The sequence below is a fragment of the Somniosus microcephalus genome, chromosome 14, assembly GCF_052327205.1.
Source record: "Somniosus microcephalus isolate GS21.2 chromosome 14, FLI_Smic_1.0, whole genome shotgun sequence".
In the NCBI taxonomy this organism is placed as follows: Eukaryota; Metazoa; Chordata; class Chondrichthyes; order Squaliformes; family Somniosidae; genus Somniosus; species Somniosus microcephalus.
Window position 1 is genome coordinate 51,948,416 of NC_141000.1, and position 14,791 is coordinate 51,963,206.

The 14,791-nt window shown below is 42.5% G+C and overlaps 1 long non-coding RNA gene across 2 annotated transcripts; it reads right to left on the reverse strand.

Moving 5' to 3' along the window:
• Positions 1–1,620: 1,620 nt before the first annotated feature.
• LOC147107490 (uncharacterized) lies at positions 1,621–10,000 on the reverse strand. Of its 2 annotated transcripts, none has more exons than XR_015080816.1 (3): positions 9,011–10,000; positions 4,987–5,141; positions 1,621–4,027 (listed from the first exon to the last, which is right to left on the reverse strand). It is a non-coding gene; the product is annotated as an uncharacterized LOC147107490 (long non-coding RNA). The 2 variants fall into 2 exon arrangements; XR_015080815.1 differs by having other exon boundaries at positions 7,267–10,000.
• Positions 10,001–14,791: the final 4,791 nt, after the last annotated feature.

The window sequence follows — 14,791 nt, forward strand, 5'->3', positions numbered from 1 at the left end:
AAGCCAAACGTCCGAAGAGATGTGGAGAACAGGCAGTTTCAGAATATGAATGAAAGGCCGACCAGGAGTTTTAAGATAGGTCAACCAGTTTTGGCCCGGGACTACCGCACTGAGAAATGGCAGCCAGGAACGATTTGTACACGACAAGGACCTCTCATGTACACCGTGGACGTTGGGGAGAGCATTGTAAGACGCCATGCTGACCAGATTCTAGAGTCACTGGAAAACGTCAACTCCACACCACGATCTGATACACCTGGTAATGAAATTGACGTTCCAATTGCAGCTACCGCAGAACCGGTAATATTGGAAGATGAACCAAACAAAGACATTGATCCCGACGCAACATTGCCAGAAGAACCTGATACCCCAAAGAGGCGTTATCCAGACAGAATCAGGAAGCCTCCTCAAAGACTGAACTTATAATTGCTTAAACTTAACCAATGTATCTAGCAACAATAATTGTGATTGTAATTCGTTATCATTTAGTTGTTAAATGAATGTTATGTACTGTTTATCTAAAAGGGGAGGAATTGTTGTGTATGTCCCTTTAAGAGAATAACTGGTCTCAGACTGCAGTACCGGCAGTGACCACCCCTGTATAAAAGGTGCTAGAGAGCCTCTGTTTGTTAGTTTTCACTATTGACTTCCACCAGTAAAGACTTGTTTGTTTTCAGTCCTGCTGGTCCGTGTCTCAATCATTCACGGACTTAACAGTTTCTCTCTAATTTCTGTTTCTTTTTACATTTGTTTAAATAGTGGCTGTTACTAACATCATCAAAGGGGAATGGTTCAGGGCAGTAACTGAGCCTCATGGCAACAGGATACTGAATTAGGATAGACGCAGCTGAAGCAGACATCCCTACTGATAACTACAGCTGTCTCCAATCAGAGAAGCCCCGATTTTAACCACGCCCACCCACATGCAGGGAGTTAAAATGGTGGTCGGGTACTATCTTCTGTTAGTTACCAATGCGTTACGCCCACCACCATTTTGGGTCGGCGAATATTTCAATATTCTAAAGTCGGACCCCGACACGATTTTAATGATGACTCTTAGAGCCGGAAGAGCCAGCCAAACTTGGTGGCAGGCAAGATCAGGGCCAGATGAGGCCTAGGTAAATTTATTTTAAACTGCTTCATTGTGGGCCAGAAAGAGTAGGAGTGCTCCTCCTAGCCCCACAAGGAAACCTTGGGCCTTCTCCTGCCCCGGTTCTCCCCCCACCCTCCCCCAGATCGCAAAGCCTGTCTTTCCCCCACCTCCATCCCTGATTGACTTGCCTGACTGTTGGAGACCATTCCCTCAGGTCCCTGGCGGTGGCCTTCTGCCACCCAAAATCCCACTCCCACCCGCCAGCCTCCACATCATCTTCGCCAGCTTCAGGTGGGAGTCAGCGTCCACAAATTTAGAGGAGACCTGGGAGTTAAAATGGCACAGGCCTCACACACTAGCACCATCATAGACACGTTCCTCCTGTTCCGGCCGCCACATGCCGCACTTCCATGCTGGGTTAAACTCAGGGCTGGAAAGTGTAAATCCCCCAAACCAATACCCCAAAGTTAACAGATTTTGCCTTTTAAATCAACAAAAATAGAAAGAAAAAAGTGTTCACGCTGATATTTTCACAGGAGGTTCCCTTTTTAACCATTACATTTACATTGAATGGAAATCATTCTGTAAACAGATACAAACTGATCCAAAATAGGATTCAATATCATAGCTGATCTTAAATAAATTCAGTGGTGCTGTTTGTTAATGCTAAAACTAATGCAGTGGCACAGTTAAAAAGACATTCTTAATACTGAACAATATGAGAAAGTGGTTAAAAAAAATCTAAAGATTCCCAAAAGTGCATTTCCATTGTCATCAAGTTAGGCAGAAACATGTATAAAAACATGAAGGCGAATTAGCGTAATTAAATGAAACAAAACTTACTATTCTGAAATATAAAGCATTTATTTGCCACATTTTAAAGTATTTCACCTGCCACTCACAACCATGCTAAGAAAGCAACGGAAAATCTGATCTGATGCCTCTTAATGCTTCTCCTAGGCCAGCTGCTTAGTAGTTTTCAAATATAGTCAGGGTGATTCATCCTCTGATTTTTCATCCCTCCCTGTGGGGAAGCACCTGTCTCCCTTTCTAAACCTTTCTGATAGCATGACTGAAATCTGGAATTCAACTATATGCATGAACGAGCACTCCATCAACCTGTGGCTTAGTACACAATACCACCATGCCAATTGCAATAGAACAAAGTTAGAATTTAATTTTATGTTAACATTAATATGTACAACACATATAACCCAAGACAGCATGTAATCTATCATCATTTCATACAGTAAACTCCATGTATAGCAGGTGTAGTTTGCCTAGACAATGATAAAACTGAACAAACCTCATTTACCCAAACCAAAAGAAGTTAGCATGTGTACAAGATACATTGGTTCATCTGAACAAACCAATTTGTAAATAGTGTTTGATATGTTGTGCACGACCAAGCTTCCAATGATCCAACACAATTATCGAGGTTTCCGTGACCTGACCTAGGCAACCCACCTCCCAGGGTCTCCCACTAGAATGGTCTCTCCAGATCTTCCAATCCACCATACCATCTTGGGCTCTATGACCCACCCTGACTCTAAGATCTCATTGAACTGAACAAACTCTCTGGATTTCTTGAATTTCTCATGATTGGCCTTTAAAAAAAAGTCTTGCATTTATATAGCACCTTTCATGACCTCAGGACATCCAAAAGCGTTTTACAGCCAATTAAGTACTTTTTTTGAAGTGTAGTCACTGTTGTAATGCAGGATCAACTCCTTTTCCAATATACAGTAGGTGCTAGATCACTTTTACTGTATTAAGTTTACAATCCATCAGGTCTGATTAACTGAACCAATCAGATCTGTTCTCAGAAGTCAGCTATTCGGAGCTTACATTGTACAGAATGATATTTATTCTGTGTACATGAACTATTTTGCCATAAGCCACCAGTTTAAAAAAAAAAATCAAACAGCTGGGTACTTGCTCTCATCAATAGATGGAGCCAGATATGACCATAGAAGCTCATTTGCAATAGGTGTAAGTATTCTGGGGTATCAACAATTCTTATTGCACAGCATAATAGACAAAAAGACATAAATAAACATGTTTGACAACAAATTTTCCACCAAGGCCACTTCTGAAAAGCCAGTGCACACATGCACTCCATCACTGCAACTTCAACAAATAATGCCAATTGATGGCATCAAGCAGAATGTGATGAAGATTGCGCTAAGTGTTTTGGGCTGCCCCTTCATGCTACTCTCCATGGTGGAGCAAAAAAAACCCCATTGTACTGGACCAAATCTCCACCATGTCATTTTATAAAGATTCATTGTGTAAAATTAATTCTGGATTGGATAGATGGGTCAAATCTATCACTGTTGTCTCAATTTCAGTGACTCACATCAATGCTTGTCAGGACTCTCATTGGAGGTCCCACTTGTTCCTGGAATCAGCTGCCTGTTTGACCTCCTCTTACATGCTATATGGCACAGTTTCCCAATCACGTGATGCCATTGCATGCCTTTGTACTCTGATAACTTGTAAATAGTCCATTACAGAAAATTATTCACCATTTGAAGCAGAGTAAGTTTTTTTCAAATTTGGTCTTGTTTAGAACATTATCATTGGTTCATTAGTGTTAAAAATCAAGAATTGTGTCAGACACACCATGTATCCTCCTCTGGTGGGACTGGCATTTTCAAATGGCCCCCATTACACTTGCTGGCCTCCTTGGAGCATATCCCCTGGTTTTCCCAAGTGGCTGTTTTTTTTCCTGATTAGAGCGTAATCCTTTGCTCCAATGAAATATTTGACTAGGGTTTTTAAGGCCTCCATGAGATGGTGCAGAATCCTCAGAGTAACCATGTCTTCTGCTCATCCATAGTTTACACATTTAATTCTGAGAATTCTGTCTTCTTAAACAGTAGAGAGGACACGAGGCAGTATCAGGTCCAACATATCCAAAGACAGCCATATCTGGAGGAGCAAGATTGTAAATTATTCATCTCTGCCCTAAAACTACAGCTTGTTTCTTAAAGATGGTACCTATGTGCCGATCATTTATATACATGATGACATGAAGTGTAATGCATGTGCTAATTTATTCCTCTGTACTTTGCGTCTGATTGTTATTGTTCAAATGCTTGCTATATTTTGCCTCAAAATCTTTGCAAAGGCAAAAAAGTTACAAAACATTGCTTTAAGAAGTTATATTCAATATTTGCCCAACCCATTAAGGAAATCTATATATCTATGTGACTTTGTTGCTTATAATCTTTGCGTTCTTTCAATCGTGAAAAACCCCCATTGCACTGGCAGCAACCTCTTATCACATTTTTATTTATTACTAGTAAATGGCAACAATTTAAGCTAGGAACTAGCAATTTATTTTAGGTTTTTCCGAACAAAATATTATTGATGAAGTGTTGACTCCAATTACATTAATGGCTCTCTTCAAACCTGGTGCTTGTGACGTTTCATCATTCATTTGTTTATTTTAATTATATACAAGACCACTTGTTTTATATAACTTGCACCTCTTCAAGAGTGTGGCAATCACATCGGGATCCTTAAAAATGTCAGATATGTCTAAATATACCATAAAACATATTCCAATCTTGTTCTTGTCATCACTGATTCATTTGAAGCAAAACATTCCCTGCACAAATGTTTTCTCTTCAGGATAAAAAATGGTTTCATAAAAACAGTAAATGCAGCAAATACACAACAGGTTAGACAGTATCTATAAAAGAGAAGGGCTAGTTTATTCTGAGGAATGACTACACACTCAACATGTCATAACCTGTCTTATCTTTAAAGATGCTGACTGACCCTACTGTGCATTGCCAGGATTTTCTGTTTTAATTTCAATGTTCCAGTTTTTTTCCTTCTTATTTGTACATAATGTTGAGTCACCTTGTTCTCATTTATCTTACCAAGGTCAGCCTTGTATCTCGGGTTATTTGTCCAGTTCTATCTGCAGCCTGCACATCACTAGCTTAGACAATCAAATGCCCCACAGCTGTTCTGCTCATACTTTTTGTTGCGGGTGTCATGTAATACCCTTACAACAGGATACAGCTTCTTAGTCCTATAAAAAGAGAATTGGTCAAGTTTACTGATAGCAGAAGACCCTGCTCGTGATGGGAACAGGTCAAATAAGTAAAGTCAGGTTTGGGTGGTGGTACAGCCCCATTATAGTCCTAGTAACTTCCTGTATCTGTGCCCACAATGCTTGGAGGTAGGAATTTGATGAAAATGTGTGCAGTCGAGTGCCTGTTCAGGCATTCATCTGTCAGAGAGTTGGGTGGAATTTGTGGGGCGAGGCACTATTTCTATTTTAAAGCTGAACTTCACTTTCAGCGATCCCACCCTATAGATCATACATCCAATAATGAGTAGTATTTGTAAGGTAAAATTATATTAAAAACTTTATATAAATCGGATACCATCAATCACTTTACATCTGCCCAAATATTAATGTTGGTTCACATGTTGCATGCTAATGGGTTATGTATTTCTAGTTACCACACATTGCAGCCCATGTGCCTAAACAGGCCCAGCTGCCTGTGACTAATGGGCACCACAGGGTATAACGTGTCTTAAAGGAGCTACATACATGCAAGTTTTTGTTGATATTCAAAATATAATGAGATTTTTGTGTTTTAAAATACTCCTGTGCACCGTGGGACATTTTACTACGTTAAGGGCGCTACATCAATACAAGTTGTTGTTGTAGATTGTTATTTGTCTGCTGTTGCTGTATTAAGCATGGTTATTACTGTTTATTTATTATATTAAGTGGTGCCCTATGGCACTTGCCATAATATTTTATGCTTCCGTCGAGCGACACATGGGGCAATTCAGTGTCACCCCTACCGGTTGACCAAAAAAGGTCTAAACAGGCCCATGGTTGACCCTTCTCTAATATTCTACCTCCAGACTTTAGCTGTACGGCAGGAATCACAGCACAAGCCAGCTGGGCTTTGGAGAATCCAGTCCCTCAAAAAGGAAACAAGCGTCTCGGCGCTTGGAGGGCGGAAGAGAGTGAGTTCTGGTTGGACGATGAAACATTTCTTCAGAATGAAGGCAAGTTGCAGAGTTGGGAACCTTCACTTGGTGCAACATTGTTGAACTCGCCTGGTGAGGGGATAGGAATGGGGGAAATCCGGAATGGGAGCAAGAGGCTGGGGAGCACATGGTTCTGCAACAGGTGGGAAAGAGTCAGCACTGGAGCAGGAGGCGGGAAAGGAAGGACGTGGCCATATTCAGGAAGATATTTTGAGTTTAACGCCTCTGTAGAATTTGAGCGCCCCCTATTTGCCTACCAATACATTTTTAAAACATTCTTTAATTGATATTGCTTCGTGTCGAATGCAGAACCAATATTGCACGTTGTGTCCCCCGCCCCCCTAAACACACACCCAAATATATATATTGAATCTTCCAGCCTTTTCTAGGGGTCATTTGACCAAAAGACTGCTTCAGAATGGGAATGTGACGGAAGATCATTACTCAGCACAAATGACGAGAAGCGAGAGGGGTTAATGCCAACAAGGCGGCGTGTTTTCTGTCTAGCTCACGATGTTGATCTTCGTTTGCTCAGCAAGATCTACAGGAAAAGATCACCCCAGGCCGATAAAAACAGCTCTTTCCCCACACCACAACATTCCCTACCCACGAACATAGAGACAGAGACAGGCACCACACGGTATGGACACAAGCGCTAAATAGATGTGAAGAGATCAACCGAAGCAATAAAGTTAACTTCCGACTTTAATCCCCGGAGCCCGATTCTTTGACGTCCGCTCGCTCCGTCAGAAGCGCGGTTCCAGCGGAGCGTTTCTCTCACTTTACTCGGAAACATTTTCGGTTTGAAGAGAGTCGAATTAACGGAGGCCCCTTAACTCACACGATCGTTGATGCAGGATTGTTTTAGAGAAATATTCAATAAATAGACTGCATGTGGGGGTAAATCAGAGCGGCGCCAAGTAGTTTTCACAAATCAGCAGAAACGCCTCAGTAGCAAGAAAACTGTTTGATTCTTGGGACTGTTAGTTTACAGAGCAGGCCAGTGTCTGAAGATTTTATTTAAATATCAGAATACCGTTCACTTTTTTATTCTAGAAATGGTGGCGACATTGGTTTGAACATATTGCTACTAAAGCTGCACAGTGCGAATAATGAATCGCCCGATCCCAAAGTGAATTATTTACAACTTGAGTCGGTAAATATTAATCGGCGGTGAACTGTGCTGAGGAGCTAGCATTCGCCTGTCTATGCACCCACCACCTCTCCCAGTTAGCTAGTTGTGTGATACTGGCTTGGAGCTCGCTGCTGGCGAACAATAAATTAAGCAAAGGACGCGATTGGAAGCTGAACAGGGGTGTATCATTGCAGTTAAAGAGAAACGATCCTTATTTGTAGTTTGTTAATTTATCACAAATGGGGGCAATTACAAGTGAAATATGCCAGGGACGAGGTGCTGGTTTACTCGTGTTTGGCTATCCCTTATATGTGGGTGTGTGTGTGTAAAAGTTTTCCCCAATATACGTACTGCACACGCTAAAAGCGTGAAACTGTGATCTGTTGCCATTTTAATAACAATTTCTCAAAATGTCAGTATATTTGCATCTAAATATCTAATTGCCTTCAAAGTACTAACATTGAAATTAACGTTTGTCCGGTATCAATCCCTACTGTTCAAAGAACTGTGCAGATTTCTCCAAATTCAATTTGTTTCTGAGCCAGTAATTAAAGATGAAAATCTTCACTGGGAGTCGTTGCTACAGAACCTAAATATGAGCTGCGTGGAAATAGGTTCTCCATAGCTTCAGGAAATACGATGCAGATAAGACTTCTAGATATTTGATGACTAGTACACACACACATGAAGCTTGAAGAGATACTAGCTACTTAGTGAAATGTGCTCAAATACAACAAAAAAAGTTTAGAAAATGAGTGAATTGTGTACTGTAGTATGGAGACTCCATCTTTAAGTAGTCTGCCAAAAGACTTACTGCAGCTTTCAAATCCAATGCCAAAATTAATTCAATTGAAATGTATTGCGTTCTGTTGGCTCCCTTACAGTTATCTCTTTAGGGCGGCACGAATACCCCTTATCTGACTACTGATTTCTTCCAAATTGCCCGCAGATACGCTTAAATATGCATTCCACCTCTAACTGTATACCGTTTTACTTGGCGTATGTGATTTTCCCGTAGAAGAGGGGTACGGCATTCTTTTCAAGAAACCCTTTAATCCAGAAACGATATCGATTTGTTGCCCTGCCAAGCGCTGTGCATTCAAACATAGAACTCTTTATGGCTCCACAATTTTTTTACATTTGCCCAGGCACCCGCGCCAATCACTGGCCGAAAGCTCAACCTAGCGTGGCTTTCAATAAAGGCAAGAGTGAATAATGTGTGTAATTCACATTGCCAATAGAGACATTGAACCGAATGGGTGCTAGTGGGAGATGATTAACAGTGACTGCTGTTTTTTTCCATCCAACTCGGATTCTGTACCAAAAATTAAAGGTGACCATCCGCATTGTACTTCAAAAGTCCGTATGTTTCTGAAAATATGGCGCAATATCATTTTAAATTAGGATAACTAATACACAAATAAATACAGCCACGGGTTCCTCCGTTGACTGCAAACTTTACGACAATCTTAACAAAATGCAAGCGCTAGCCATATCTACATACAGCACAATATCTGCAGCAACTTCGGGAGAATCGAGTCGGGCAACTGCATTACAAAGGCAGCAAGCGTAAAATGTATCCGCTGGATGTCTGCATTTACAGCCAAAATGTACGGGAGTTTATGCAAGCTGTGTGAGGAAATCTTACCAAAACCTCCTGAAATGACCTGCTGCTCCCGATGTCAGTAAATGACACCTTTGATCATTACAGCGCCCACTCAGCGAAAATTCCACCGCTTCTCCTCCAAGCTCACCTCTTAAATATCGAAAAGCCCCTTGACAAACGCGCCAAATTCACCGCCCGGCTAATACTTCCATAGCACTTGCATTCCCTCTGAGATCACAGCTTCATTAGTCCTGGAAGTACCCAGTTTCCTTGCAGCAGACGTGATCCAAGTGTTCGAAAGAAGAGGGACCGTGAGACAGTCAAAGACTAGAGAGAAGTCCGCAAGCTCTATGACAGGGCGGCGCGACGACAGAAGGGAACGTGCATTCTCTTTTTCAACCATCCCATGGTATAAGTGCACGCTCCACAAGCATATAAAGGAAGCGAACAAAATATGTATATACACATGTACGCTGCAAAAGCAGATTCAGTATTTTCCGCTCCCACTGCTGTGAGAATGCACCGAGCTCCCGCGGTGCAACAGTGTCTCCCAGGTCCTAGTGCCCGCGGCGTACCCGCCGCTGTAGAATAATCCTAATTTTCAATTAAACGGACGGCAGACGCCAAATATAAAAGTGTTCGATTAATTGCCGATACCGTCCTCAACTGTAGGGCGCAAAAGCAGAAGGAATCCTACATTTTACCGGTCCCGATGTGCAGAACTCCGCTTCAACGACAAAATGCTTCCAGCTATCGCACAAATGTGTCCTTACTGCCGCCCAATGGAGATTCCGGAGGCCAGTGACGCTGAGGTAGCGTTCAATACAGCTGAATACTCATCGGAGGGATCTCACCGAGCATTCAATAGATAATCTTCTCACCAGATAATAAATGCACTTTAATTCTTTGACTGGATTTGCTTTTAACACATTTTAAACAACTCCTCGCATCAACATCTTCCTTTTGCAGCGAGCTCGCTACAGTGTGAAGTCCTTAACAAAGTTTCCTCACTGCTGCAGATGAACCAAGAGGCCGCTATAGACCGAAAATAAATGCGATCAGAATTTCGATGAAGTGGCGGCATTCACGAGATGAAAGAGCTCTCAGTGGGGAAATCCGTTCTGTTTACAGACTCTGCTACAGAGGCACAGTCTGTGAAGGGAAAGGGACTCGTCAATAACTGCCACTCAGTGCTCACATTACAAGAGGTCAATGTGAAGGAGGTGTCAGATTAATCTACTACATATATTTTATATAAACTGTATGGGGAGGATACGAAGGCACTTTGCTATTGTCAGTGATAATTCACAATGCGTACGCTAAACTGACTCACTAGGGAGGTGATCTTAAAATATCAGTTTATGTTGCATTCAATGACACTCGGAAACAAACTGAAGCTCTATTTTTGTCATTTTATTTTCATGGTGTACCTATAACCACACAAATAAAGTAATTGATGAATACAATTGATTGTGCCCTAGTTATAATGTGTATCTTTTTGTTGTACAGTTTTGACGCAAAAGTGTCGGGGCTGCCATTCTGCCAACAAGAAAGGCGGTGTGCCAATTCAAGTCACTCCCTGAAGTTCCGTGCCGCCCTGAGTGACAGCAGGGAAGGAGCGGCAGGGAGGATAATCGATACCCAGTGACCTTTCCAACTGAAATTAACCACGCGCAATTGATTCGTTTTAATTTTGCTTTTGATCAACTTTAACCCGTAGTGAAATTTAACATTTTAACAGAAGTCTTGTGACTTAGATGAGGCTTTTCCTGTCAATCAGATGGCCTTTTAGTCAACCTCCTCTGTCAAGGCAGCGGTAATTAAGCAGACGAAGTGATAATGGCAGTCAAAACGTTGGACTAATGAGACAAATGGTAACGTGCGAGATCGAATACTCTTCGATTAAAGAATCGCTGCTGTGAAAGAGTAATGGTATTCGAGGATGTGAAATCATCGCCGGTATTTTGCGAAGTGTGTGGTATTGAAGAGTTACCTCAGAGAAGAGTCTGCTCATGAATAATTCTTTCTTGGTTCTGAAGAAATATGAAATATTTGATATCGTGCCTACGCTGCCCGTAAGAATAGTACAATTAGATGAGAAACTAATAGAACAAGCTTTGAATTGAGTATGAAACCGGCGCATGGTTACTCTGGAGAATGGCCAAACCTGGAAGTGACTCATATTTGTAGAGAGACGAAGACACAAGTGCTGCAAGTGTGACTTAAATTGTTCTCACACGTGGAATGAATTCAACGAATTGCTGCTGCTGCGCATTGTTTTTACATTGCGAGGGGTGAACTATTTGAATGAAAAAAAACTGTTTCCAATATACACGGTTTTGAATTACTATCAGCAAAGGTCTTAAAGGTCGACTGGGAGATTTTTTTAATCGTGATTTCAGGGTGCTGTATGTGCGTGGGATATTGGGCAGAATGGCTGCGGCATTTCCGAAAAAAAGTTCAGTTATAATAGAAGGTGGAGGAGGAGTTAGAATAAGAAAAGGACATTCATATCGGGAATTGGGGGCCTTGTGACGACTGGGGCTGTGGATTGGTTGAATGGTTTATGGGGAATTTATAAAGCAAAGTCGAGCTTATGGGGAATTTATAAAGCAAAGTCGAGCCATGTGTTTATTGAATGGGCACAATAAAGATTGTTATCAATTTGGTCGAAAATGTGCCAGTGATTAAATATTGGCCCGGAATTTACGGGGCCTATGCGTACGCCGTTGTGAGTGCTGTGAATGGCCCCGCAAGTTCCAGGTTTCCGCATGCGATGCGCAAGTGCGAAAACCAAAACTTGCAATCTGTCAAGTTTCTCCTTGATGGATCATACACATCCGCTGTAAATTCACTCGGTGCAGCGTTGGGCTGTTTGCCCAACTGCTGCCCAGCGCATACCCACCAAACCAGGCATAGGTCCTTCTAAGGGTCATAATAAATGTGAAAATAACATTTTAAAAATGATTAAAACATTCACTTATATTTAAAATTAGTATAGGGTTTTTTGTCATGTTTAACTTTATTTTTCACTTTTTTATGTTTAAAGGGTATTTTAATTAATTTTGAACCTGTGATCATTTATTTTTATTTAAGTGGTGTGAAATTTTATTGGGTGATTTCTATTGGGCCAGAAATTCGTGTCGGGGCCTTCCCGCGGGTGCAAGCCCCCGACCTACACTTACCTAGCGCGCCGGCAGTTGAGGCCTCGGCCTGCGTGCATTTCCTCTCTGTGGCCCGGTCCAGCTCCCGGCGCGCTGTGCTTGCGTGATCCAGTGGCGTAGTTAGTGCGATGCGTCGGCTGGGATCACGTGAGGACTGGCCAACCAATCGGAGGAGGGAAAAGTCCATTCATGAGTTTGACAGAAAGAACTGTCAAACTCATGAAAACTCCGGGCGCCCAAAACAGTACTTAACCTTAAAATAAATTTGAAAAAAAATCACACTATTTAAATCAACTATAAATAACATTAAATAACTATTTTAAACAATAATTTAAATTTTTGAAAAAAATAATTTTATAAAAAATCGGGGCTAAAAATACACTTACCTTACTGTAAAGTATTAAAAAATAATAAAACTGTGGAAAAAATTTTCTAATTTTAATTAATTGACCACAGCTTTTAAAATGAAGTCCTTACGTCTGGTTTTTTAATGTGTAAAATGTAGAGGCCTTCACGCACGGGCAAACCTGTAAAAAAAGAGGAAGTTCAACGCACACGCACAGACTTCTGCACGCACGCGTTCGACCTCTGAACCCCTTCGTTCAGAGGATTGGAAATGCCGGTTTCCCGCGCATGCGTAGTGCATGCAAGAAACCGGCACTTCCATCGGGTCCACGCGTGAGTACTCACGCGTTGGGACCCGAATTTCTGGGCCAATATGTTTATGGGGATTCCGTGTGTAAATGGGATCCCCATAAGCGTAATAGCAGTCCACCTTTGTCATTGGTTGGCCTGGCCCACATGATCCCTGGGATGCTTGCGAACAGCATGCACCTCTGGGATGTGTGGGCCTTTTACACAGGCGATGCCTGCAGGCCCAGGACCGCAAGAGTCCGGAGACACAAGGTAAGTGCATAGTTTTCGCGGGTTGGAGGCGTACAACAACAACTTGTGTGTATATATATAGCACCTTTAACGTACTTCACAGGAGTATTATAAGACAAAAATTGACACTGAGAAATTAGGGCAGGTGACCAAAAGCTTGGTCAAAGAGGTAGGTTTTAAGGATTGTCTTAAAGGAGGAAAGAGAGGTAGCGAGGTGGAGAGGTTTAGGCAGGGAATTCCAGAGCTTAGGGCCTAGGCAACAGAAGGCACCTAGCGATTTTAATCAGGGATGCACAAGAGGGCAGAATTAGAGGAGCGCAGATATCTCAGAGGGGTGGGGTTGTGGGGCTGAAGGAGATCACAGAGATAGGGAGGGCTGAGGCCATGGAGGGATTTGAAAACAATGATGAGAATTTTGAAATCGAGGCTTTGCTTAATGTAGGTCAGCGAGCACATGGGTGGATGGGACTTGGTGCGAGTTAGGACATGGGCAGCCGAGTTTTGGATGACCTCAAGCTTACGTAGTATAGAATGTGGGAGGCCAGCCAGGAGTGCATTGGAATAGTCAAGTCTAGAGGTAACAAAGGCATAGTCAAGTCTAGAGGTAACAAAGGCATAGATGAAGGTTTTAGCAGCGGATGAGCTGAGGCAAGGGCGGAGGTGGGTGATGTTACGGAGGTGGAAATAGGCGGTCTTAGTTATGCTGCAGATATTTGGTTGGAAGCTCATTTCAGAGTCAAATATAACACCAAGGTTGCAAACAGTGTGGTTCAGCCTCAAACAGATGTTAGGGAGAGGGATGGGGTCAGTGCCTAGGGAGCGGAGTTTGTGGCGGGGACCGAAAACAAGGGCTTTGGTCTTCCCAATATTTAATTGGAGAAAATTTCTGCTCATCCAGAACTGGATGTCGGACAAGCAGTCTGACAATTTGGAGACCGTGGAGGGGTCGAGACAAGTGGTAGTGAGGTAGAGCTGGGTGTCATCGGCGTACATGTGGAAACTGATGCTGTGTTTTCAGATGATGTCGCCATGGGGCAGCATGTAAATGATAAATAGGAGGGGCCAAGGATAGAGCCTTGGGGAACACCAGAGGCAAAGATGCGGGAGCATGAAAAGAAGCCATTGCAGGCGATTCACTGGCTTTGATTAGATAGATAAGAATGGAACCAGGCGAGTGCAGTCCCACCCAGCTGGACACTGGTGGAGAGGCGTTGGAGAAGGATGGAGTGGTCAACCATGTCAAAGGCTGCAGACAAGTCAAGAAGGATGAGGAGGGATTGTTTATCTTTGTCACAGTCACAAAGGATGTCATTTGTGACTTTGATGAGAGCCGTTTTGGTACTGTGCCAGGGGCCAAGGGCGGCAAGTCTCCGACCACAATTTCCAGGCCATTCTGTGAGGCCATTGGTGTTATAATTAGGGCAGTTCACGTCACACAAGTGCTAGGCAATGACCATCTCCAACAAGAGAGAATCTCGCCACCTCTCCATGGCATTCAATGGGATTACCATTGCTGAAACCCCCACCATCAACATCCTGGGGGTTACAATTGACCAGAAACTTCACTGGACCAGTCACATAAATACTGTGGCTACAAGAGCAAGTCAGAGGCTGGTTATTCTATAGTGAGTGAGTGACTCACCTCCTGATTCCCCCCCCCAAATTCTCCTGAGATTTCATAGAAAGTGCGAATGTAATGTGTACATTTTTGGGTGATGTGAAAATATTGCTAATTAATAGCTGTATGTGATTTTTTTGAGGGGGGGATGTGTTTTTTAAAATTTGTTTATGGGATGTGGCCGTTGCTGGCAAGGCCAGCATTTATTGCCCATCCCTAATTGCCCTTGAGAAGGTGAAGGTGAGCCACCTTCCTGAACCAC